At 43.9% G+C, this 25,904-nt stretch overlaps 1 protein-coding gene across 2 annotated transcripts in view; it reads left to right on the top strand.

Annotated features, from left to right (window-relative positions):
- The window catches only part of jade1 (jade family PHD finger 1), a 129,118-nt gene that overhangs the window by 13,848 nt on the left and 89,366 nt on the right, over positions 1-25,904 (top strand). For both annotated transcript variants that reach the window (XM_080194574.1, XM_080194565.1), the window contains exon 2: positions 21,050-21,242. The gene's annotated coding sequence lies outside the window, so the exon portion shown is untranslated. The remainder of the gene's footprint in view (positions 1-21,049; positions 21,243-25,904) is intronic.

Raw genomic sequence — 25,904 nt, 5'->3', positions numbered from 1 at the left:
AAGAGTTGCATTTACTCGGTGCATAAATCAGTTTCCTTTGCAAGCCTCGACATGTTACACTTGCATTGGTAATCTGCCTCAAATTTTCACCCCACAGATGTGCATTTTACTTAGATGCATGGTGTCACACAACTGAGTGTAAGGACCACTCCCCCCTCCTCCCCACCACCGCATCAGATGCCGGTGGCATTTCAAAATGGCGACCACCAGTTTATTTTTTAAAAAAATATTCTGCACATAAGTCAACCCGAGATTTTGGAAGGATTTTTCAGGTCAAAGATTTCAAAGATCAACTTCTACACCGAAATCTACGGCACTTGATGAATGGCATAAATCTTAAAATATATTTGACTTTGAAAGTAGGTCAACCCTTCTGAACCATAAGAAGTCTCACAACACCAGGTTAAAGTCCAACAGGTTTATTTGGTAACACAAGCTTTCGGAGCGCTGCCCCTTCATCAGGTGAGTCTGGTTGACTCACCTGAGGAAGGGACAGTGCTCCGAAAGCTCGTGCTACCAAATAAACCTGTTGACCTTTAACCTGGTGTTGTGAGACTTCTTACTGTGCCCACTCCAGTCCAGCGCCAGCATCTCCACACCACGACAGTCCCGGCCAGGGTTAATTGAATTATTGAGCTACAGTGAAAAAGTGTTTTTCCTCCTTCCCCGACAGCCCAGGGAATGTATTGCATTGAGCCCTTCGTGCCGGATGCATTTCTTTTTTTAATAAAGCTCCTCCTGATAAGTTTCAGGAAATGTTATGTTGCAGTTTTAATGGGACTAAGTGAGCATGGGAAAGTAATTAAAGTATTCAGGCCTATGAGGTTGAATGACTGCAGAGATAAAAGCAATAGATTAGACTCCAGTAGCCTGCCTGCAACTGCACCCTCTGTTGGGAACATGGACAAAATTAGTCAGGATTTCACATGCAAGGGAATCCCGCTACGACATGCAAAAGTGTAGAAAAGGAAGGAAGACTGAATGTTTATGCAACATCTTTCACAATCTCTGAGCACCCTGCAGTGAATGGAAATAGTGGTCGCTGTTGCAATGTAGGAAACATGGCAGCCAGTTCCATGCACAGCGGAGGCCCACAAAGAGTAATGTGGTAATGGCAAGATAATTAGTCATGATGTGGGTATGCCGGCGTTGGACTGGCGTAAACACAGTAAAAAGTCTGACAACACCAGGTTTTAGTCCAACCAATTTATTTGATAATAGACTCACAAGCTTTCGAGGTTTCCCTCTTCGTCAGAGTTCTGGCCTCAGACGTGCCAGCGATGTTGGCTGAGGGATAAACGTTGACCAGATGTTGGATAAAGAGTGCAAAAGTGTTCAGCTTTAGTACCTCCCTGTTGTATGAACAGCCTAGCATAGCTTTCTAGACAGCTGTGTGAAGAAGGTTGTTTGGAATTGGTAGGTAACTGACACCATTTAACCATACCCAGTAAAGATTGCCTTCATGAGAGAGAGGAGGCAGGCAAGTATTTAAAAAAAAATCATAGATCAGAGGGTGGAACTTCAAAGCTGAACTTCTCATGTTTAAAAAAAACACAACTGAATAAATGAACTGCACGGATTGTTCATGAGTGAGACAGATCACAAGACTGCAAGTTGACTTTCTAATTTGCTGCATTTGATCTCACCTATGTCGAACTGTATGGGTGGATTTTTTTTCTGCTGGCGGATTTTCTGCTACCGTTGAAATCAGTGGGCTTTAGAATGGCTCGCCATATTTTCCAGCCCCACCACCTCTGTGACAGGTTCATAAAGTTCAGTCTCAGTGGTCACTGACTACACAAGTGACAAATAGCAAGAGTTTCTCGTTGTGGTTGAAGTTGTGACTTAACAGAAATCTCTTACGAGATCTTGCCTTTTGGCTGAGTGGGAAGCGATACTGTCTACAGACTAGAAAACAGTCATAGAGATGAATAGATGAACGAAAATTTGCTCCTTCGCCTATACTGATCTTACCCGAACCACCGCTGAATGCTTTAGTGCAAATGGCTGGAGAGGAGGATGTGTCAAGTTTTTTTTTGCCGGAATATGTGTTTGTGCTAATATTAGTTAATGATAGGATCCTATTGGCAATCATTATCTTGGTTACAATTGCAGACTAGTGAGTGACTAGTGGTATTGCTTGGATACCACCACTACTACTGATTCATGGTTAGATGCATTTGCAATTATGAAAGCACATACAATGCCCATAAAAGTCTTGATTGGGGAATTTCTTTCATGCCAATTTAAATTCCAAAATTAATTATGAACTGAAGAAATTTTTGGTTTGCTTTGAAGTCAGCAAAAAAGTAGGGATTCAGCTTAATTAAGAATTAATCTTCTTCCTCTCTTTTCCTTACTTCAAGCTGTGAAAGCAGTAAAGTACACTTAAATCCTCATTGGGTTTCCAGGAGTAAAGAATCATAGGTAGGGATTTTTCCTACATTATAGTGGTGATTACATTTTAAAAATACTTCACTGGCTGCAGAGCATTTTTAATGTCTTGTGTGGTAGACGATAAAGTGTAAACACAAGTCTGTATTTTCATTGTGTTGTTCTTTAAGAGATCAGGGGCTTTACAGGAGGATTGTTCAGCTTTCTTTTTGCCCAGAGTATTTTTATGTTAAAGTTCTTTGGTAAAGTCATCCACTTACCACGAGCACAAGGCATCAGCCCAATTTGGATGTGAAGAGGTACACTGATGCTGTCTTCACGCTTCTTTGAGCGTCTTAATGTGCTTCACTGAGAAAAGTAACAAAATTGATCATTGCTTGCTGTTGACATTGGAGAAGTGATAGTTTGGGCAGTGGCTGGTTGAGGTAATGTATATATGGCTTTTGGATATTCCCTGAGCTGCCATAATCTAAAAAGTGGATGCTCTACTGGGCAGCTTTGGTGCCTGACAAAATCTCCAGTGGTGACAGTCTTTGAGGGGTTATGGTATACACCATCAGGAACCATCGGTGGCCGGTCATCTACTGATACTGCTGTCTTAACGAGGCTGGAATCCAGCAGCGTCTGAAATACCTCTGAAACATACCCGTAATCCTCAAAGCAAGACATCACATTACCAAATGATTCTGCGTTGATGTTTCATCTTTTGAACTTGTGATAGTGTCTTTGCTTCCAAACACAAGAAGTTGGAACTTGCGACATCTTCTGCCAATTTATTTGTATCCTCTTTACACGTGGATTAGCTGTCCTGAGATTATAATCCAGATTACCAAAGATATAAAGTGACTGTGCCCTAAGGACCAGACATTCCTTCTGTGGAAAGAGGTGAACAGTTGCATTGTACAGTTGTGAATATTCCACAAAGAGCCATACTTGAGAAGTTACTAAGAGGGCAGCATTTACTAGAGCCCTTCATTTTCAGTCTACTTGTACAGTGTGGTAAATGTTATGTCTTGTCGTTCTGAGTGCTGATATGCACTTGTACAGTTGATGATTTTCAGATGTGGGATTCAGGCTAAGTCAGTTTGTCAGTGTCTGTGACTGACAGGTCAGCTATGCAGCAGCAATGGTATTCCCTGACCCCTCTTCACACTTCCAGAACCTGATGTGCACTGCTTCAGTAAGCTTTCCGCTGAAAGCGGTTCTATTGAATGGTTAGATCCGATGATGTTTCTGAGCACAATACGATGCAGGAGTCATTTATTTCCCCGAACGGAACAGCACTTGACGGTGTGATGATTCATTCACAATCACTTAACTGAACTCAACAAACAGTGGGGGAGAGAGCGAATGCCCAGAAATTTGATGTCTGGACAGAATGAGAAAGTTGGATGTATCTGCACTGCCTGGAGGAGAGAGCGTGACAGCTTTATCAGAGTTACAGAGTTACATGACCACTTTAACATTTGTTTCTGTTGGAAAGAATGATCGCAACACTATCAGTGATCAACCCTGCTGGGGCTAGTTATTTACTCAGATTGTGAGAGCGTGAGTGGAGCCGGTTATCCTGTGTTATGATACAAATAATTTTCATTTACACAGAGAAAAGACACTGTCCCGTTCACTTGGCATGAAGCTCCCTGGAATAAACAGTAGTTATAGGGAAATTGCAGTCTGCTTCTAGTGAAGGCTTTGAGTACTAATTTGACTCATAGGGAGTTATTGAATACACCTCAATGATCAATTAAATTGTGCCTCATATTCTGTTGTGCTAAGCAATTGCCCTGGATTTATCCATTTACCAGATTATTTCTATGACTGAAGGAGAAACAAAAACAGATCGGGAAAGCCAGATACGATTAAAAAAGGGAGAATCTAAGAAAACAAAAAAAAAATTCTCCAAACTCTTTAACCTTACTTAATATCTGAAGGCGTGGGATTCCATGCTTATCAAAGTAAGTTTCTGGACCAGGGGGATAGTTTGGCATTAATCATTATTTATCAAGCTGTTAAAATCCTCCTACACCGGAAGTCATTAGCTTTTAACCTTTCCAGCAGTTTGGTGAGTATGTCCAGCAGGTTCACACCATTGCAGTCATCTCTTGGCCAAATCACAAGGCTGTGGAGGATCAGGGTATCTTTAACAGCAGCCTCTGGATTTCTGTATTTAACTTAGTATTGCCAGTAATATAGAAGTTTTTATCAAATTTCCGCAGTTCTAAGGGTGAGTGTCTAAGTGTCACTGTTATTTTCATTTCAAATTCCATTATATTGTAATAGAAAGTTGTGACGAGACTGGACATTGTTATTTCGAAATGTTATGTCATTTGGGCTGTTCTAAGATGAAACTTCGAAAGATACAGTTGCCAGTTGTTATTTCTCTTCATGCTGGCCTTCAGTTAAATATTAACTCGGATGACTGACATACATTTGTACCAGTTGCATAATGAAGGAGCTGAAAGTTAATTAGTGCAAGCAAACTGGTAGTGTAGCCAAGTTTTGGAATGGCTTCTGGATCTGACTGTATGGTTAACCACTTAACCTGAAATATTATTCAATGTGCCGGAACACTGCTTTTGGTACAGCTGTAAAATAGGATTAAAAATGTTAAAGTGCCCAGATTGTAAAAACTGGTGTTTTGACTTAACATTTCCGTTTTAGACACTTGATTTTCTTAAACATTGGGCGGGATTTTCTGGCCGCACTCGCCCCAGGACTGGAAAAGCCTATCCAGTCCTTTGCATAGTCTGCCCCCGCCCACTACGATTCCCGAAGGGAAAATTCCGCCAAATATTGTGTGCTATTTACAAAAGATGCAGGTGTAATTTCGAACATTTGTCTAAAAATCTTAACTTGATCTCGTTTGCTCTTCAAATGCCAATGAAAAGCAGAACATGACCTCAGAGGATTTTTAGGAGGAAAAATAGACACGCAGTAAAAGAGCATTTGACCCGAAGGTTGCCCCCCATATTCCACCCTATTAGTGATCTCAATTCCATCTCCATCTATACTCCTCATTCTCCCAAGGCTGTCTTTTTCCAGAAGTTCATCAAACTCTCATACCTGTGTTATTAGTTACTATTATTACTTACTATTTAGTAACACAGTTACTACCTGTGTTATAAGTTACTATTTCGATGGTAACTTTCCTACCTTGCCCATTACTTTCAGAGTGAAATAATTCTGCTTGAATTTGCTTCTTATTTTCATGTTTATTTCCAGGCGTTTAAAACCTTTTGTCTTCGGAATGCATTTTAACAAACCCCCCTCGATTTTCAAAGTGACCATCAGTTCACTTACAAGCTTCTTCTCAACCAGGGGAACATAAACTCAACTTTATTGCCAGCACCTTTGATCTACACTGCACCTTCTCAGATACTATGGGAGGCCAGCACCAGATGTGGTCTAAGTAATACTTTGTAGAGTAACTGGATCATCTCTTCTTTGCGTTCTTCCATGATACCGATGGATACCAGTACTCTTTTACTGCAGGCATGCACTGAGCCAATGGTAACTATTTTTAGGTAATGAATTCTAAGTTGTCATTTTCACAGTTCTTGGTAGTATTGTCAGGCTAACAAATCCTTACTATTGTCTTTCTTCTTCAATGTCCGCTTCTCCCACCCCCACCATTCCAATTTTCTTTCTTTCAAGTTTTCCCTTTTCCAAAGTCCAATGTTTATCCCTCATTTTCTTCAATCTTTGTTACCACATTTGCGGTACCTCCCTCAAAGTGGAAGAGGAAGGCAAAGGAAGGACTTGCATTTATATATAATTCTTTTCACGATGACTGGACGTCTCAAAGTGCTTTACAACTAATGAAATACTTTTTGAGGTGTAGTCACTGTTCTAATGTAGGAAACCTGGCAGCCCAGTTACGCATAAAAAACTTCAATCTGGTAATGACCAGATTACAATAATTTGTATTTGCAATGTTGATTGAGAGAGAAATATTGGCCAGGACACCAGGAATAGCTCCTCTACTGTTCTTCAAAATAGTGCCATAAACTTTGATAAACATTAGGATCTTATTTGTTTATTAGTCACAAGAAGGCTTATATAAACACTGCAATGAAATTCCTGTGAAAATCCCCTAGTCATCACACTCTGGTGTATGTTTGGACTGTGGGAGGAAACCAGAGCACCCGGAGGAAACCCTTGCAGACTCTGCACAGACAGTGACCTAAGCTGGGATTCGAACCTGGGTCCTTGGCGCTGTGAGGCTACAGTGCTAAACACTGTGCCACTGTGCCGCCCAGGAGATTAGACAGGTTTCATGGTTTAACATCTCATCCGAAAGATGGCACCTCCAACAGTACAACATTCCTGCATTAATGCACTGAAGTGTCAGCATCGAATTTCATGCTCAGGTCCTGGAGTGGGACTTGAACCTAGAACCTTGTGACTCAGAAGCGTTAGGAGAAACACTCGCTGGATATCCAAACAGCGTATAGTTATTTTGAAGTAAACCTGTGTAGAAGGGAAAAATATTGCAAATGGTAAGAAAATAGGGGTGGGATTTTCTGGCCGTGCTCGTCCCAAGACCAGAAAATTCTGCCCGAGGAATCAACAGACTTTCCCACTGCGATTCCCATGGCATTTTGCCATGTCTACCTGTAGACTGGTGTACAGCAGAAAAATATTTTTGGAGGCTACAGACTGAACTTTGTGATAAGGATGAGAGAGAGTCTCATTTTACTGGATGTGGATGTGGTCTTTCTGGATTTTCAGAAGGCGTTTGACAAAGTACCTCATAAGAGGTTATTGCAGAAGGTCAGGGGACTTGGAGTTGGGGGTAGGGTGTTAGCGTGGATAGAGGATTGGTTGTCAAATAGGAGGCAGAGAGTGGGGGTCAACAGGTGCTATTCGGATTGGCGGATGGTGACTAGTGGAGTGCCCCAGGGGTCGGTGCTGGGGCCTCAGCTTTTTACCATTTATATAGATGATCTGGAGGAGGGAACCGAGTGTAGGGTGTCGAAATTTGCGGATGACACCAAGATTGGGGGAATGGCAAATTGTGCGGAGGGTGTGGAGAGTCTGCAGAAGGATCTAGATAGGCTGGGCGAATGGGCCAGGAAATGGCAAATGGAATTTAATGTTGGCAAGTGTGAGGTGGTCCACTTTGGTAGGAAGAATGGTAGGAAGGACTATTACTTACATGGCGAAAAACTGCAGCAGGCGACGGTGCAGAGGGACCTCGGGGTCCTTGTGCATGAGTCGCAAAAACCCAGCTTGCAGGTGCATAAGAACATAAGAACATAAGAAATAGGAGCAGGAGTAGGCCATCTAGCCCTTCGAGCCTGCCCCGCCATTCAATAAGATCATGGCTGATCTGTTGTGGCTCAGTTCCACTTTCCCGCCCTCTCCCCATAACCCTTAATCCCCTCTCTTATCAAGAACCCATCAACCCGCTTCTTAAAAATATTTAGCGAGGCAGCCTCCACCACTTCAACGGGCAGAGAATTCCAGAGATTCACCACCCTTTGAGTGAAGAAGTTCCTCCTCAACTCCGTTCTAAACCGCCTCCCCTTTATCTTGAGGCTGTGCCCCCTAGTCCTACTGTCTTTTTTGAGCGGGAAGAGTCTCTCCACCTCTATCCTATCCATCCCATTCATCATCTTATACGTCTCAATGAGATCTCCCCTCATTCTTCTAAACTCTAACGAGTACAAGCCTAGTTTATTCAGCCTCTCCTCATAGCTCAATCCCCTCAACTCCGGTATCAGCCTAGTAAACCTCCTCTGCACTCCCTCCAGGGCCAAAATATCCTTGCTCAGGTGCGGCGCCCAAAACTGCACACAGTACTCCAGCTGCGGCCTCACCAATGCCCTCTACAGCTGCAGCAAGACCTCCCTACTTTTATATTCAATCCCCCTCGCTATGAAGGCCAGCATCCCATTCGCCTTCCTGACCACCTGCTGCACCTGCAAGCTGGGTTTTTGCGACTCATGCACAAGGACCCCGAGGTCCCTCTGCACCGTCGCCTGCTGCAGTTTTTCGCCATGTAAGTAATAGTCCTTCCTACCATTCTTCCTACCAAAGTGGACCACCTCACACTTGCCAACATTAAATTCCATTTGCCATTTCCTGGCCCATTCGCCCAGCCTATCTAGATCCTTCTGCAGACTCTCCACACCCTCCGCACAATTTGCCTTTCCCCCAATCTTGGTGTCATCAGCAAATTTCGACACCCTGCACTCGGTTCCCTCCTCCAGATCATCTATATAAATGGTAAATAGCTGAGGCCCCAGCACCGACCCCTGGGGCACCCCACTAGTCACCAACCGCCAATCCGAATAGCACCCATTGACCCCCACTCTCTGCCTCCTATTTGACAACCAATCCTCTATCCACGCTAACACCCTACCCCCAACTCCAAGTCCCCTGACCTTCTGCAATAACCTCTTGTGAGGTACCTTGTCAAACGCCTTCTGAAAATCCAGAAAGACCACATCCACCGGCTCTCCTCTATCCACTGCCCTAGACACATCCTCATAGAACTCCAGTAAATTTGTCAGACACGACTTCCCTTTAATGAAACCGTGTTGCGTCCGCCCTATCAAGCAATTCCCTTCAAGATGCCTCGCAATTTCCTCCTTAATGACGGATTCTAACATTTTACCTACCACAGACGTTAAACTAACCGGCCTATAATTCCCCGCCTTTTGCCTGGCACCCTTCTTAAACAACGGCGTAACATTAGCCATTTTCCAATCTTCCGGCACTTCCCCGGAATCCAGCGACGTCTGGAAAATAACCACCAAGGCATCCACTATAACCTCCGCCATTTCTTTCAGAACCCTCGGATGCATTCCATCCGGTCCTGGGGACTTGTCCACAATCAGCCCCTCCAGTCTGTCGAGCACCACCTCTCTAGTAACAGTAATGTCATTAAGACCCTCCATTCCTACCACCTTTCCATCGCTAACACCCGGCAAATTATTCACGTCCTCCTCCGTGAAGACAGAAACAAAAAAGTTATTCAAGACCTTAGCCATATCCCCATCCCCTACCACTAGCTCCCCTTTCTCATCCTCTAAAGGACCAACGTTCACCCTAGCCAGCCTCTTCCTTTTTATATATTTATAAAAACTCTTGCTATCCTTTTTTATATTAAGTGCTAGCCCAGCCTCATAGCTTCTCCTACCCTCCTTTATCAACTTCTTTGTCAATCTTTGTTGACATTTAAACCTTTCCCAATCCTCTTCTCGCCCACTGCTCTTAGCTACTCTAAATTCCTCCGCTTTTAATTTAACACTTTCCTTCACCTCCTTCGTTATCCACGGCTTATTACCTCTCTTCCTACTGTCCTTTTTAACCATCGGAATAAATTTCTGCTGAGCACCAAGAAAGATCTCCTTAAAGATCCTCCACTGCTCCTCAGCAGACCTACCTTCCAACGCACTCCCCCAGTCCACATTCGCCAATTCTTCCCTCATCCTACCATACTCCCCTCTATTCAAACAAAGGACGCGTGTCCGGGAACCCACTTTCTCCTCCTCCAGCTGCACCAGAAACTCCACCATACAATGATCACTCTCTCCAAGAGGATCCTTCACCGCAAGGTCCCTAATTCTACCCGCCTCATTACATAGCACCAGATCCAAGATAGCTCGCTCCCTCGTCGGCTCCAACACACACTGTTCAAGGAAATTATCCCGGCAGCATTCCAAGAACTCCTCCTCGAGCCCACCTCGTCCAACATGGGTCGACCAATCAATATGCAGATTGAAATCTCCCATAACTACTGCCGTCCCATTCCTGCACGCCGCACTTATTTGCGTGTTAACAGCCCGCCCCACCTCCAGATCATTATTCGGGGGCCTATAGACGACACCCACCAGCGTCTTCCTCCCTTTGCTGTTCCTAATCTCCACCCACAACGATTCCACGTTCTGCTCTTTGGCTCCGATATCATCCCTTGCTACCACCTTGATACTATCCTTAATCAGCAGAGCTACGCCACCCCCTCTTTCCTCCTGCCTATCCTTCCTAAACACTTGATAGCCCTGTACATTCATCTCCCAGTCCCTGTCACCTTGCAGCCACGTCTCTGTAATGGCCACCAGATCGTATCCATTTGTGTCGATCTGCGCCACCAGCTCATCCACTTTATTCCGAATGCTTCGTGCATTCAGATAAAGCGCTTTCATCCCAGCCTTCACCTGGACCCTATTTGCCGTCACGCCACCAATTGGGACATCCTTGGCCTCTTCCCTTACCTGTACCCTATCCTTAACTTTAGACCTCGTAGCGTCACCTACCCTCGCACCCTCCCCCCCCCCAATTAGTTTAAAGCCCTGTCTACAGTCCTCTTTACTCGATTCGCCAACACTCTGGTCCCAGCACGATTCAGACCAACCCCATCCCGCCCGAACAAGTCCCACCTACCCCAATACTGGTGCCAATGCCCCATAAATTCGAACCCATTCCTCCCACACCAATCCCTGAGCCACCCATTCACTTCCTTTATCCTGTCAACCCTACGCCCGTCTGCACTCAGTTCAGGCAGTAGCCCAGAGACGACCACCTTGTCGGTTCTACTTTTTAATTCCATTCCCAGCTTCTCATACTCCCTCCCCAGATCCTCAGTCCGCACTTTGCCTACGTCGCCGGCACCCACATGTACTACAACGACTGGGTTCTCGGTGGTCAGGAAGGCAAATGGGATGCTGGCCTTCATAGCGAGGGGGATTGAATATAAAAGTAGGGAGGTCTTGCTGCAGCTGTATAGGGCATTGGTGAGGCCGCAGCTGGAGTACTGTGTGCAGTTTTGGGCGCCGCACCTGCGCAAGGATATTTTGGCCTTGGAGGGAGTGCAGAGGAGGTTTACTAGGCTGATACCGGAGTTGAGGGGGTTGAGCTATGAGGAGAGGCTGAATAAACTAGGCTTGTACTCGTTGGAGTTTAGAAGAATGAGGGGAGATCTCATTGAGACGTATAAGATGATGAATGGGATGGATAGGATAGAGGTGGAGAGACTCTTCCTGCTCAAAAAAGACAGTAGGACTAGGGGGCACAGCCTCAAGATAAAGGGGGGGCGTTTTAGAACGGAGTTGAGGAGGAACTTCTTCACTCAAAGGGTGGTGAATCTCTGGAATTCTCTACCCGTTGAAGTGGTGGAGGCTGCCTCGCTAAATATTTTCAAGAAGCGGGTTGATGGGTTTTTGATAAGAGAGGGGATTAAGGGTTATGGGGAGAGGGCCGGAAAGTGGAACTGAGCCACGACAGATCAGCCATGATCTTATTGAATGGCGGGGCAGGCTCGAAGGGCCAGATGGCCTACTCCTGCTCTCCTATTTCTTATGTTCTTATGTTCTTATGTTTACTACCTCTTGCTGCTCATTAAATGAGCAATAGTGAAACTAAATCTACGTTCCGTTGTGCAGCCAAATGTCCTCCAGGGTTTCATTCCAACGATGTAATGAAATTTGCCTCTTTTTTTAACTAGTGCATCACAGGGAATAATCTGATTATTGTGCTGATGCCTAGGTTGCATGCTCGAAGATTGTTGATTCCCTCTTCAATTAAGTTCAAATGTGTTGAATTCTGCTGGGGACGGGTGTGGGAATATCTGACTTTGAATACTGGTGGAATTAAGAACGACCAAAGTTTGCATGTGATCAAGAGTCAGTAATCAAACAGAGATGGCCAGAGAGGGGGTTGCTTTGACTGCGTCGTAATCATTATAAGAATAGCAAAGTTCAAGTGGTTTATAATGTTTATTTGAACCTTAGATAAGGTAAGCAACCATGTAGTCACTTCCAGATATTCCTTTTTACTTGTGTGTCTGTAGTGGTAGTTGGCGTTTATTGCACTTTTTCTGAGCTCCATGTGATTTTGATGTGATAGGACTCTTGACACCATAGATGGCTGATTAGTTTATTGACACAATCTGCTGTTTATGTATTAAGACATTACGGACCCATCGTGTACCTTTTGTGGTTTAATTGTCGGAGAATAAGAGCCTCTGTCTGTGCTGCTTCTCTGTGTGTTCGTGACATAGAGAATCAGATTTTCCTAGTGGGTGAGTTGAGGAGGGCAACGGTTCGTCTGAAGAAAGTAGGTCCCGAAATTCGTCTGAGTGATCATTTACAATAAAAGCTGTTACTGTTAGAATATGTGTGTGTATTACCAGACAAGCCATATCTTGTCTAGTGCAATTCCCCGTGCTCTTTATCATTCCTTTTGAAGCCACTATCCAATTCTCTTTTTAAAGTAATTTATGGACTGCCTCATGGACTGTGGAGTATTTCACTTTCTAATCACCCTCTGTGCCAATGTTTTCTCCAACCTTTCCTTTAATTATTTTTATGATTACTTCAAATGTTTGCCCTCTTACCAGCTAAAGAAACCCAACTAATTCTTTTATTACAATCCTTCAAAATCTTGACAACTTTATACAGTTGCCCTTCTTCAAAACGAAATGTGGCTTAGCAAGTTTCTTTTCACACCGCCTCTCTGGCACTGTCCTACTGAATCTATTCTGCACTTTTTCCATTGCTTTTATGTCGTTCCTTTGACTTGTCTCGTAATGTATTGTTGAAAGTTGAAACAAAGTTTTTATTCAAATGCCATCCCTGCTGTGCCTCTTTAAAAAAAATTGACAAGTGTTTAATGTTCTATATTTCAAGTGAGAGAAACTGATATTGACTAGCTTTATGTTTTTGTGTCCTGATGTATTCTCTCATCATAATATTGTTGTCCCGTTATCTGCTAAAATGCTGAGATGGGGGTTTTGCAAATGGCATTAACAAATGTTAAAAGTTGCAGGTCTTTTCTTTAAGCATCCTGTAAAAGTTGTTCTTGCTATCCCAAACTGACTGTTTCGCAATGCTCGCCTCACTGACTGAGAACGAGTCACCATCAAAGGTCTTGTATGATCAGAGCAATGTTACATGGCTGGCCGACATGCCTGTGCAGTGTCATCCAAGAGCAGAATGTTTGACCGAGAAGTTGAATTTCTAATCCTTTACCTGCCAGGTTATCTCCGTTCAGGAATGGTGGCTATTCTTGTCACTTCATCGCTAGTGGTTCCAAATCTGCTGAAATGACTGTGCATTAAAATGAGGTAGTTGCACCTTCTTTCCCTGAAGGATTTGCATTGATAATTGTACTGAAACTAGGCAAACTCTAAAAATAACTGGATCTGTTGTTGCCGCTCCTGGAGTGTGAACATTTTCAAACCCTGGAATGAAAATACATTGGGAAGTATTTCAGAATGTTGAGAGAGTCAGGAGAGTGAGGAAGACCAATTGAGCAGCTTCAAGGATTGAAACATGTGCCTTACACGGATACCATGATCTAGCTGCCGGTGAGTATGAGAGGAGAGCCTGCCTGGTTGGATGAGAAAACTGCCCCTGGCAGCGTGCTACAGGAGGTCATTCAAATGAAGGGAGTGAAACGGAGGTCAGCTCCAGGGACTTGGTTCAATTCATGGCTTGGGTCACTGTCTGTGTGGAGTTTGCACATTCTCCTCATGTCTGCGTGGGTTTCCTCCAGGTGCTCTGGTTTCCTCCCACATTCCAAAGATATGCGGGTTAGGTTGATTGGCCATGCTAACATTGTCCCTTAGTGTTCTGAGATGCGTAGGTTAGAGGGATTAGCGGGAAAATGTGTAGGGATGTGGAGGTCGGGTCTAGGTGGGATTGTGGTCGGTGCAGACCCGATAGGCCGAATGACCACCTCCTGCACCGTAGGGTTTCTATGATTCTATGATTATGATAGTAACAAAGTATAAGCCAGGGTGAGGAGGGGATTGATAGTATTCCTGCACTGGGTGACTGCAAGTTCCAAAGGGCATTTTGCCTTCTGAGTGCGAGGGACAGGGCCATCTTCTCGCAGCTGGAGAAGAGCGGGAGGATCCAGTTGTTAGGGTAGAGGTAGGATCCAATGATCCAGGCAGAACTAAGAATGAAGTTCTGCTGAGAGAATACGAGGAACTGGGATCTGAATTAAAATGTACAACCCCACAGGTGATCTTTACCCATTATTTAGAGGCAAACTGATTTGAAGGTTAATTGCCTGACTGAAGGAGTGATGCAAGAGATAGAAATTATGATCCGTGGAGCCCAGGTGCCCATTCTGTGCAGTTCAAGGGAGTTCTTTCTTTGAGATGGGCTCCATTTGAGTTGGGCTAGGATTAGTGTCCTAGCAAACCAAATAACAATGGTGTTATTACAGGGATTCAAACAAATGAACAAGAGGTCATAGTTTTATGATAAGGGGTTGCAAATTTAGAAGAGTTGAGAAGAAATTATTTTTCCCAAAAGGTTGTGAATCTATGGAATTTGCTACCCCAAATTATGATGCACGCTGGAACAGTGAGTAAATTTAAGGAGGAGTTAGATTTTTATTTGGTAATGGGTTGAAGGGTTATGGAGAGGATGCAGGAAAATGGAGATGAGAGACATATCGGCCATAATTGAATGGCGGAGTGGATTCAAAGGGCCAAATAACCTAATTCTGCTTTTATATCTCATGAACCAATGAACTTATGGAAGGGGTGGGATGATTCAGGAAAGATTAAGTTCAGAAGCAGCGGAGAAATGGTGAGGATTTGGAGCAAAGTAACAACTTGGATGAAATTAAATGGTAATTAAATAGTACAAAGAGTTTACAAAGTGTACTATGTTAACGTCCCAGACCAGAACCGCAAATTACATTGGGGTACTAGAGGACTCCCCAACAATTTTCTATTGTGGCATAAATAAGAGGAAAGGATACTTCCTTTCAGGAATGATTTCACTGATAGAATAAGGATCTTTTATTGTAAAAAAAAACTTTATTTAATATCACAGTTTAAATGCAACTCTTTTAAAAAAATGAAGCAGCTTAACCATTAACAGTTGAACAGTACTCAAGCATGAAAAGGAACTAACTTGAATTTTTAACTTATCACTGTCTTAGTTCTAAAGAAGCAACATTCTTCTTACCAGATTTAAAAGGGGGGCACCATGGTGCAGTGTTTAGCACTGCTGCCTAACACTGACAGGGATCCAGGTTTGATTTCTGGCATGGATCACTGCCTGTCTGGAGTTTGCATATTCTCCCTGTTTTTGTATGGGGCTTCATCCGGGTGCTCCGGTTTCCTTCCACAGTCCAAAGATGTAGTTGCTGTCCAGGTATCTTTTAAATATGGCACAAAGCTTCAGGAAACCCCAGACTGCATTATTCACGAGGCTGACCGATATGATACCATGCAAATCCCTGGCAGCCTCCACGACGGGAAGCATATCCTGTCTGCACCCTCCCTTACAGGACATAGCCCCAGAAAGAAAAATTCTGTCCGTTGTCTTTAATATAACGGCAAAAGCCTTCCTGGTTCAATAATACAAAAATTCAATAACAAAGAAAAATAACAAAGAAATTGGTATAACTCAGGTCAGAAATTCAAGTGTTTTATGAAAGCTGCCTGGATCATACGTTTTGCAATTTGAATTTGGCTAGGGTAAATATGAGATGTTTCACTTCAGGTATGATTCAAATGACCCACCAGGGAGCTTTTATCAAACAAAGTTCATTTAAGAATACAGTTAACATATAGCATTGTCTCTCCCCCCTCTAACATTAAGGGGGAGGCAGTGGCCTAGTGGTATTATCGCTAGACTATTAATGCAAAAACTCAGCTAATGTTCTGGGGACCTGTGCTTGAATCCTGCCGTGGGAGATGGTGGAATTTGAATTCAATAAAAAAAAAATCTGGAATTAAGAATCTACTGATGACCATGAAACCATTGTCTAGGGTGGGAAAAACCCATCTGGTTTACTGATGTCCTTTAGGGAAGGAAATCTGCCATCCTTACCTGGTCTGTGACTCCAGAGCCACAGCAATGTGGTTGATTCTTGACTTTCCTCCAGGGGCAACTAGGGATGGGCAATAAATGCTGGCCAGCCAGCAAAGCCCATGTCCCACGAGCGAATAAAAAAAAGCAATAACCTTTCCTAATTAGAAATGAGAAAAAGACCCATGATATTGTATAAACCTTAAGAACGCTATGAAACTTTCAACCAAACAAGCTTCCTAATAAACATACACCTTCCATAGGTTTAGCAAGAAAATACGAATGCTCATGTGATGCTGGAATGGAGAATTGAAACTCTGACTTCCCAGCTGAGTAACTTACTGCAGCCCTTAAGGTAGAGATAACGTCTCTAGCTTTCAGCCACCGAGCCACTGCGAGAGACAGATGCAATGCTTGATCTAGTTTGATTTGATTTATTATTGTCACATGTATTAGTATACAATGAAAAGTATTATTTCTTGTGCACTATGCAAACAGAGCGTACCATCTATAGGAAAGGAGAGAGTGCAGACTGTAGTGTTACAGTCATAACTAGTGTGTAGAGAAAGATCAACTTAATGTGAGGTAAATCCATTTGGAAGTCTGAAAGTAGCAGGGAAGAAGCTGTTTTTGAGTTGGTTGGTACATGCCCTCAGACTTTTGTATCTTTTTCCTGATGAAAGAAGGTAAGAAGAGAGTATGTCCGGGGTACGAGGGGTCTTTGATTGTGCTGGCTGCTTTTCTGAGGCAGCAGGAAGTGTGGACAGAGTCAATGGAAGGGAGGCTGGTTTGAGTGATAGACTGAGCTCCATTCACGACCCTTTGTAGTTTAATGTGGTCTTGGACAGAACAGGAGCGATACCAAGCTGTGATACAACTAGAAAGAATGCTTTCTATGGAGCATCTGTGAAAGTTGTTGAGAGTTGTAGTGGACATGCCAAATTTCCTTCGTCTCCTGAGAAAGTAGAGGCATTGGTGGACTCTCTTAACTATAGTATTGGCATGGGAGGACCAGGACAGGCTGTTGGTGATCTGGATACATAGAAATTTGAAGCTCGCAACTATTTCTAATTCACCCCCATTGATGTTGACAGAGAAATGTCCTTCACTCCACACCCTGAAGTTGATGACTATCTCCTTCATTTTGTTGATATTGAGATAGAGATTATTGTCATCGCACCAAGTCACCAGATCCTCTATCTCATTCCTGTACTCCGTCTTGTCATTGTTTAAAATCCGACCCACAATGGTGGTGTTATCAGCAAACTTGAAAATCGAGTTGGTGGGGAATTTGACCACACAGTCGTAAGTGCATGAGGAACTTCTTGGGCACGCAGTCTTCTACACACTTACTAAAGAAGTCAGTTACTGTAGTGGCGTACAGACTACTGATCGGTCTACTGATTTTAAGCAGTCACGTAGGAGATCATCTGATTCCTCAGGCCAACATTGCGTGACTTTCTTTGATGGATTCTCCCGTTTAAATTTTTGCTTGTAAGCTGGGAGCAGGAGCACAGCCTTTTGGTCTGATTTGCCAAAGTGCAGGCAGGCGATAGAGTGGTACGCATTTTTGATATTTGTGTAGCAGTGGATTAGGATGTTTAGTCCTCGAGTAGAATAGGAGGTGTGTTGATGGTATCTGGGTGGCTCTTGGGCTTGGTCTAATTGAAGTCCCCGGCCACGATGAACAGGGCCTCGGGATGTTTCGTCTCAAGGCTATTTGTGGTGGTGTGTATTTCCTCCAACGCGGTCTTCACATCCACGTAGGATGGGATGTAAACTGCTGTCAGGATAACGGAGGTGAATGCCTGTGGAAGGTAATAGGGGTGGCATTTTAATGTAATGTATTTTAGATCCAGGGAGCAGAAACTCGCCAGTGTGGTACATCTGGGCATCACAGCGTGTTGATTAGAAGGCTTGGGACTGCATTGTTTCACTCTCACTTGCAGACCATTTTCCTCGCTTCCTGGAGTGACCGCTTCTTTTTGGGCCCGAGAGGTGGTGAGAATAATATGCGGTATTAAAGGTATAGGTGTGTCCAATGATGTTCTTCGCTCTGGTCGGTGTATGTTTGGAGGATTTGTTGTCTTGTTTGTGGTTCTTGCGGCGGTAGATGGGTCTGCGTGGCCAGGCTTTCCAGATCGCTGTCGTGCTGTGGTTTGACTTTGGAGATTGGAGGATGTCTAGACTACATTCTGACGTGGATGGGTCGAAGTAAGTCAATAATGTGCCTGCGGCCATTATCGTGGATGAGCCGATGTCCAGGTCCATGTGTTAGGGTCCTCGGGGTAACTGCTAGGTCGGGTCTTCATTCGGAGGTTGGATGATCTCTATATCTCCACGTAAATTTAACAGAGCAGAGTTAGTGATTTTTAGGTAGTGGTTTGATTTTTAGGAATGTGGGGCGACTATAGAAGGGGGGAGTGGGTAAATGCTTGGAGCCTGCAGGAGGTCACAACTCTCTGGGCCAGACGGGTTGGGAGCTGGGGAAGCAGAAGGCTCCAGCCCCAGGGATGCAGGTCTGGTCATTGGAGAGCAGCAGAGTGAAGGCCTTGGGTTTGGCGTGTTTTTCTGCTCTCTGAGTCTGCAGAGATTAGGTACGAGCAACAGCAGAACATCCATTCCAGTAAGGCAAGAAGACCTTCTTCCAACGAGCCAACAGAATTTACAATACCATGGAGAGAGGACGCGAAACACTGCTTTTCAGTCTGATGTCCAAACACCTTCTCAACTAAAGCACCAGCGAGCAGCCCAAAATTGAAAATGAAAGAACTCCTGTCACCTGACTTGTCAATCATTATTCCCCCTAATAATACAGAAGTTGGTAAAATTCCAAACACTGCATGAAGCCCAGAGTAAAAATAAACAAAACCCCATTTAAACCATTGAAGCAGCAATAAAAGGATTCTAAGCAGACAGCTTGGCAATCATGAAACATATAAACTGCAGAGAACATGATTTAAAAAAAATACTTTTCTTAAAGGTACATTAACATCGCACAATGTCTACCAGAGCTTCAGTGGATTCAAAATTTTCCATTTGCTCAAGAAGGAGGCAGGTTGATTTTTATATTGGAAATCTCAATAATACAAATATAATAAAGATCTGATTAAAATAAAAAACAAATTAAAGCAGATATTGGAATCTAAAACCAGAAGAAAAAATGCTGAAAAATCTCAGCAGGTCTGGCTGCATCTGTAAGGAAAGAAAAGAACTGATGTTTCGAGTCCAGATGACCTTTTGTCAAAGCTAAAATACGTAGAAAGCGTGAGTGTGGGAATGAAAGATGAGTCATAGCCACAGAAATCAGGGGAAAAGACTGCTAATGGCAGTCTACAGAGATAATAAAGGATGTGAATGGCCAAATGGCAGAGAAACTGAAATCAGAGGGTAAACTGTGACAGATGAAGATGTTGGGAAGGGGTGGGGGGAGAGGTAAAATTTAGAAAAGGGGGAAGCAAAGGGGGGGGAAGGTAAAGAAAGGGAGGATAAAGTAAGGGGAAAGAGTTGTTGGGGGGGAGTGAAGAAAAACAACAGAGAAATAAAAGGTAGAGAACAGTAAAAAAAATTAAACAAAATGAAAATGAAGAGGTTGAGGTGGGGTAGAGCTAATCATCTGAAGTTGTTGAATTCGATGTTGAGGCCGCAAGGCTGTAATGTGCCTGGCCGGAAGATGAGATGCTGTTCCTCCTGTTTGCGTTGAGCTTCACTGGAACATTGCAGCAGGCCAAGGACAGACATGTCCTTGTCTGTCATGTTAAGGAAGGTCAGGGTTCTGATTGCACACAAACCAAAGGTCCTCAGCAAAGCGATCATCCAATCTACACTTGGTCTCTCTGCTATAGAGGAGACCACATTGGGAGCAGCGAATGCAGTAGACCAAATTGAAAGAGGCGCAAGGGAAAGGCTGCTTAACCTGGAATGAATGTTTTGGACCTTGAATAGTAAACATGGAAGAAGTAAAGGGACAGGTGTTGCGCCTTCATCAATTGCGTGGGAAGGTACCATGAGTGATGGGAGAAGTGTTGGGTATCGTGGATGAGTGGACTAAATTATCCCGGAGGGAACGGTCTCTGCGAAATGCTGACAGAGGGAGTGAAGGGAAGGTGTGTTTGGTGGTGGCGTTATGCTGGAGTTGGTGAAAATGGCAGAGGATTATGCTTTGCATGTGGAGGCTGGTGGGCTGAAATGTGAGAACAAGGGGGACTCTATCCTTGTTCTGGGCGAGAGGGGAAGGGTGTGGGAGCTGGACTGTGTGCGGTTGGGGACCCTGTTAATAACTGTAGATGGGAATCCATGGTTGAGGAAAAAGGAGCACATATTCGAAGCATCACTTTGGAAAGTGGCATCACTGGAACAGATGGGACGGAGGCAAAGGAGCTGAGAAAAAGGGATGGTGTCCTTACAGGATGTAGGGTGTGAAGAGCTGTAGTCCAGATAGCTGTGGGAGTCAATGGGGTTGCAATGGACATTGGGAGATAATCTCCTGCTGGAAATGGAGGCAGAAAGGTCAAGGAAGGGAAAGGAAGTGTGTGAAATGAACCAGGTGAAGGCGTTGGAGGGTTGGAAACTGGAAGATCTGATTGGGGGTAGCTAACCTTTTTCATGGCATTCTTTCAACCCATTGTCTTCATGCATTGTAAACCCATAGCCAAGTTGGTGAAAATTGCTTTCCAAACCTAGCACAATGTCCTTGACTGAAGGATCAAAGGCAGCTAATCAATTTAAAAAAAAGTGCAGTTCCTGAAACATTGACAACTTTACGGATGACTGAACTATTAACTAGAAAGTTGTGGTGATGGAAAAACGCTTTCTTGTGCTGTGAAATTGAAGTTGACGTGAAATTCTCTCTTTTGCATGTTGTGTTGCAGAATCGCTTCTCCACTGGGATTGCTGGCATTCCGAATTCGCCTCATTTAATCTCTTGGGGGTTGGCCCAGAGCACTGAGCAGCACTGGACCAGCTGCAGATGGACATGATTTGCCTACAGAGAGCGGTTGCTCCTGAACACCAACACTGAGGCATTTGACTGCACACCTACGTGCCAGCAGATTATTCGTCCAGGTCAGTCATTTAAAAGCAACATTGCTGCCATGTGGCCACATGGAAAAAAATAGTCCACTCATAGCCAGAAAATGATTTATTGTTGTATAATTTCTTTACTGGATCAAACTGCCCTGAGGGATTTGGCAAATGCCCTGGGAGACAGAACAGGAATTAATAAGGGATGGCCAGAGCAGTGGCCATAAGTTTTAAGTAGCTTTATGAAGGTGGGAAGAAATGTAGCATGATACAGGGGTTAATGGAGAGAATGCTGGGGTTGGGGGGGTGGGGGTGGTCATACAGCTGACAATAATGATATTAGAGGGGTGGGGCGGGGGAGGGGGGAGTCACCAAGTACAGCAGAGTCAGATATCTGGAGGAGTTTTGGCGAAGGGTCATCTGGACTCGAAACGTCAGCTCTCTTCTCTCCTTATAGATGCTACCAGACCTGCTGAGACTTTCCAGCGTTTTCTCTTTTGATAACTGGAACTTGTGTTTTGGGGCCACAGGACAGTAGGAAGTCATAGTAGTAGAATGTAGCGAGACTGTAGGGATTTAGACACCATATTAAAGGTTACTTGGAGATGCATGTATGTGCTCAACAAGGGCAGCAATGATAGGTGAGTGAGACTTATTACAAGATAAGGTGAGTTAGAGTTTGTGTAGAATGAAGCTTGGGAAGCCAGTGTGGAGTATTTTGGAGAAGATAAAGGCAATGGCAGTGGACAGATAAAGGCTGGTGGTATTTGTTAGGTGGAGGCAGATGATCTTAATGAGGGATCAGATGGGAAGTCCAAGACTTTTTGCTCGAGTCAAATCAGATCTGGAATTCAATGTTCTCCCTGAATGAGCAGCTAGGAAAGGCAATAGAATCAATGGCTAATGTGCAAAGTCCCTAGATAAATCGGAGCAAGATGGCTTAAGCTGTTCCAGTGCTCGAAAAGTCCTGATTTATTTACAGTTCATTGTTGGATGGGTAATTAGATGGTACATCAACAATTTTGGAGTTGAAGAGGGCAGCCTAAAGCCAAAAGCTGGAGTTGGCAGCGCTTATTTGGAATCTAGCACGTCACATGGCATGAGGGACCATGCAGATGAATATCAAAGATGGAACTTTTGGGGTGCTGCAGAAATGACCAAAAGGGCATGGAAGGAAGAGCAGTTGCAACAGATGTGCTACCTGTTTTGAGGTGGAAAAAAATAGATGATTCCCTAAAGGTATAGGGTAGAAAGGAGGTTGGAATAATCAATTGGATTGAAAGGACAAGGAGGACATAGATAGTTAGCATACTGAATTGTGGTGAACAGCTATAGTTGGCACCACCAAACAGCACCAGTTATGCTGGTTAAGTGAAACAATGGGCTAAGGTCTGGTGGCCAAGGCGACTTTCAACATTGCAGTTCGATGCCTTTGTGGGATTCCTGACCACATGAAAAGTCGTCATCTTATCAAATACTAACGAGTGTAATTTGTTATATCACTGCTGAATTCTCTTTGGCTAGCGTTTGTGGAATATTACACAGCTGTCCGGTATGACTGCCTGGAAGTAAAAAACTGAGAGCATTGTAAATACACATTAAGATAGCTGGTATGGAAATAATGGGCTGGATGGCCTGCTTGTGTGTGCCGTAATCACTACTCTTGCAGGAAAGAAAGACATGCTATCAAAGCTTTTTGTCTTACACACATCAGGATAACTCGCAATATTTTTCCAGCAATAGCAGGGACAACAATTTATACTGCATGGGAAGTAATTGGTTGGCTGGTGGACTCAGGACGAGGTGTTGCCATGGGGAATACAGCATGGAACAGTTAACTGCCCAACTTTGTTCAAATTCACATTGAGCAGGTGGACAGGAATGAACCAGGGAGTGACTGTTGCCTAAACTTGTTTAGTTGACACAATTTGTGGATAAGCTCAGTACAATTCTTAGCACAATCGACAGGTGTGATTGGACAACACCTGCTAAATATTACACTGAAAACCAATTTAAGATTGCCAGTTGGGCGTGCATTGTGGCTCACTTAGGCATGCTGGAAGCCACAGATATTCACCCACACGGCCCTATCCTTTGCAGACAGAGGGAACTCATCCACACCTTGAGCCTTTCCTTGCAACCAAACAAAAGCATGCCTTTTTATTTCAGCAACACTCAAGTTCTGTACCACCAAACGAATAATGACTCTGTGATAGAATCAGATGTTGGGAAGTGTGTTACGAGGATGAATGCACTTTAGAGCTCTTGAGATCTCCTGACCTGTGAGAGCCATTGTTTATTCAGTCAGTTGAACATGAACAATGTGTTAAAAGCCAGAAGTCTGCTCCCTGCTGTCACATTTCTTTTAAGCTATGCGTGTAATTTATATTTCTAAGCTTTGCTATGGATTTGCTTTCATTGCTGCCAGTTCACCGTTGCTATATTCAGATTGTTCGATATACCTCCTGTGTTGTTCACTTGGAAAGGGGGGATACTTTATAAGATTGAAACCAAAATAAATCCATGTAGCCCATTGAAGGAAACAGGGCTAACTTTCCTCCATTCATTTGCAGAGTGGCAGTCTGCTGTGTACAACAACCCATTTGTTTTGTGGAACTACTTTCGACATACTGTTTTCCCATGTTCCAGATTCCTGTCGGGTATTGCTGGGGTTGTCTCAGTGCACCAGCAGGAACGTTGGAATAATTGTGCGTGTGGAAGATCCGCACGCGTGAATTTGCAGAGTAGCAATTCTGGCTGTAGGCTTTCTCCTACGTCAGGAATACCTACTTATTAGCAGTAATGTGAATATTTGTTTGGTTGGTTTGCAGGAGGAGATTGACCTTGGGGAAGGCGGGGGCGGGGAATGGGAGCACCCTGTGACTTAATTATGCATCTAAAAATGTGCCTGCTCTATTACATTTCATTGCATTACTTACAACTGTAGGACTGCAATACAGTGGTTTATGCAGGCAGAGTGTGTTAGTTCACATCAAATACACAGGAGGTGGGGGGGACTAAATGCACATGATTCCCCAGAAGAAAACAACTCAGCTATTGCTCATCTGTGTCCTTTTCTTTAACCTCTTTGGTGATGCTTCATTTCTCTTCCTGCATTATTTGTTTTCTTTGCTGTTATCCTTCATGCGTAATAGTCCGCTGGAAACGTAATCACCCTCATGCAAGCTCAGCATGTTTCTAGGTAAGCGTCAAGTTTTTAAAAAAAAACTCCTCCTTCAGCTCATTGTGTTTACAGAGAAGCTCCCAATGCGATGCAAAGAATTGACTGCTTTGTCATTTTATTTTTAAACTGGATTTGCATGGGCTGAATTTAAAAAAAAACTGACATTTAATCATCTTTGGGTTTTAGCTGGTATTCAGTTGCAGGCATTCTGTAGTTGAAAGTAGCTGATGAGTCTGTGTTGTAATTATGTGAACATACTGTTGTAATCCATATGGAATATTTTTCATTAGGACATAGGGAGGCAACTTTCACAGTATTACCATTTCGGCTTTCACCCTCCTGGTCGATCGATGGGGCCAACTGCCCCTGTAAACCGCAAACCCCAGCCGGAATCCAGTCCCGTCCCCATGAAAACAGGAAATGCAGAATTTAGTGGAGCAGGACTTGGAATATTTGGCCGTTTTGCTTGTCATAGCGAAAATCTGGGTTATTAGAGTACAAAAGGTGGCACAATGGTTAGCACTTCTGTCTCACAGCACCAGGGACCTGGGTTCAATCCTGGCCTTGGGTGACTGTCTCCCCGTGTCTGCACGGGTTTCCTCCGAGTGCTCCGGTTTCCTCCCATACTCTGAAGATGTGCAGGTTACGTGGATTGGCCATGTTAAATTGCCCCTTAGTGTCAGGGGGATGATCGGGGAAAATATGTTGGGTTATGGGGATTGGGCCTGGATAGGATCATTGCCAGTGAGCCCAATGGGCCGAACTGCCTCCTTCTGCATTGTAGATAGTCTATGATTCTGTGAAAAGTGAGCCTTTATAAGACGTTGATTTAGCCTACGCTCGACTCTGTATTGGGCCTGATTCTGGGCTGTTTAGGAAGGATTAGAAGGCATTGGAGAGGGTGCAGAAAAGGTTGATGAAAATGGATCCAAGGATGGGGAGACTTCAGTCCTATGGATAGACTGGTGGAGCTGGAGAAGTTTGCTTTAGAAAAGAGATCGTTGAGACAAGATTTGATAGAGGTGTACGGAATCTCAAGAGCTCTGGACAGAGTGGACAGGGCGAAGCTGTTCCTATTGGCGGAAGGATTGAGAACCAGGGAATACCAACTGGCCACATGTGGAAAGCTTCGCTGAGTTCAGAGTGGTTGGGATCTTGGCTTTCAAAAGAGAATTAGTTAGTGATCTGAAGGGAGAAGAATTTTCAGGGCTACAAGAATATGACAAAGGCATGGGACTTGCCGAGTTGCCCTTGCCGAGGGTCAGCATGGACAGGCAGGCCGAATACCGTTTCTGTGGTGTAACCACTCTATCATTTTTCATGGGAAATTTAATTACTTAAAAAATCAGTGCACGTTTCAAAACATTTCCCAGGGAGCAACAAAAGATTTTTAAAATTCATTCATAAAATGTGAGCATCACTGGTTGGGCCAGCATTTAGCGTCCGTTCCTAATTGCCCTTGAACTGAGTGGTTTGGTGGGCTATTTCAGAGGGTCAACCGCATTGCTGTGGGGCTGCAG

Source organism: Carcharhinus amblyrhynchos, chromosome 1 (assembly GCF_965287045.1).
Source record: "Carcharhinus amblyrhynchos chromosome 1, sCarAmb.v2.hapA, whole genome shotgun sequence".
Lineage (NCBI taxonomy): Eukaryota > Metazoa > Chordata > Chondrichthyes > Carcharhiniformes > Carcharhinidae > Carcharhinus > Carcharhinus amblyrhynchos.
The sequence above is the reverse complement of the archived record's forward strand: the minus strand, read 5'-3'. Positions and strand labels throughout refer to the sequence as shown.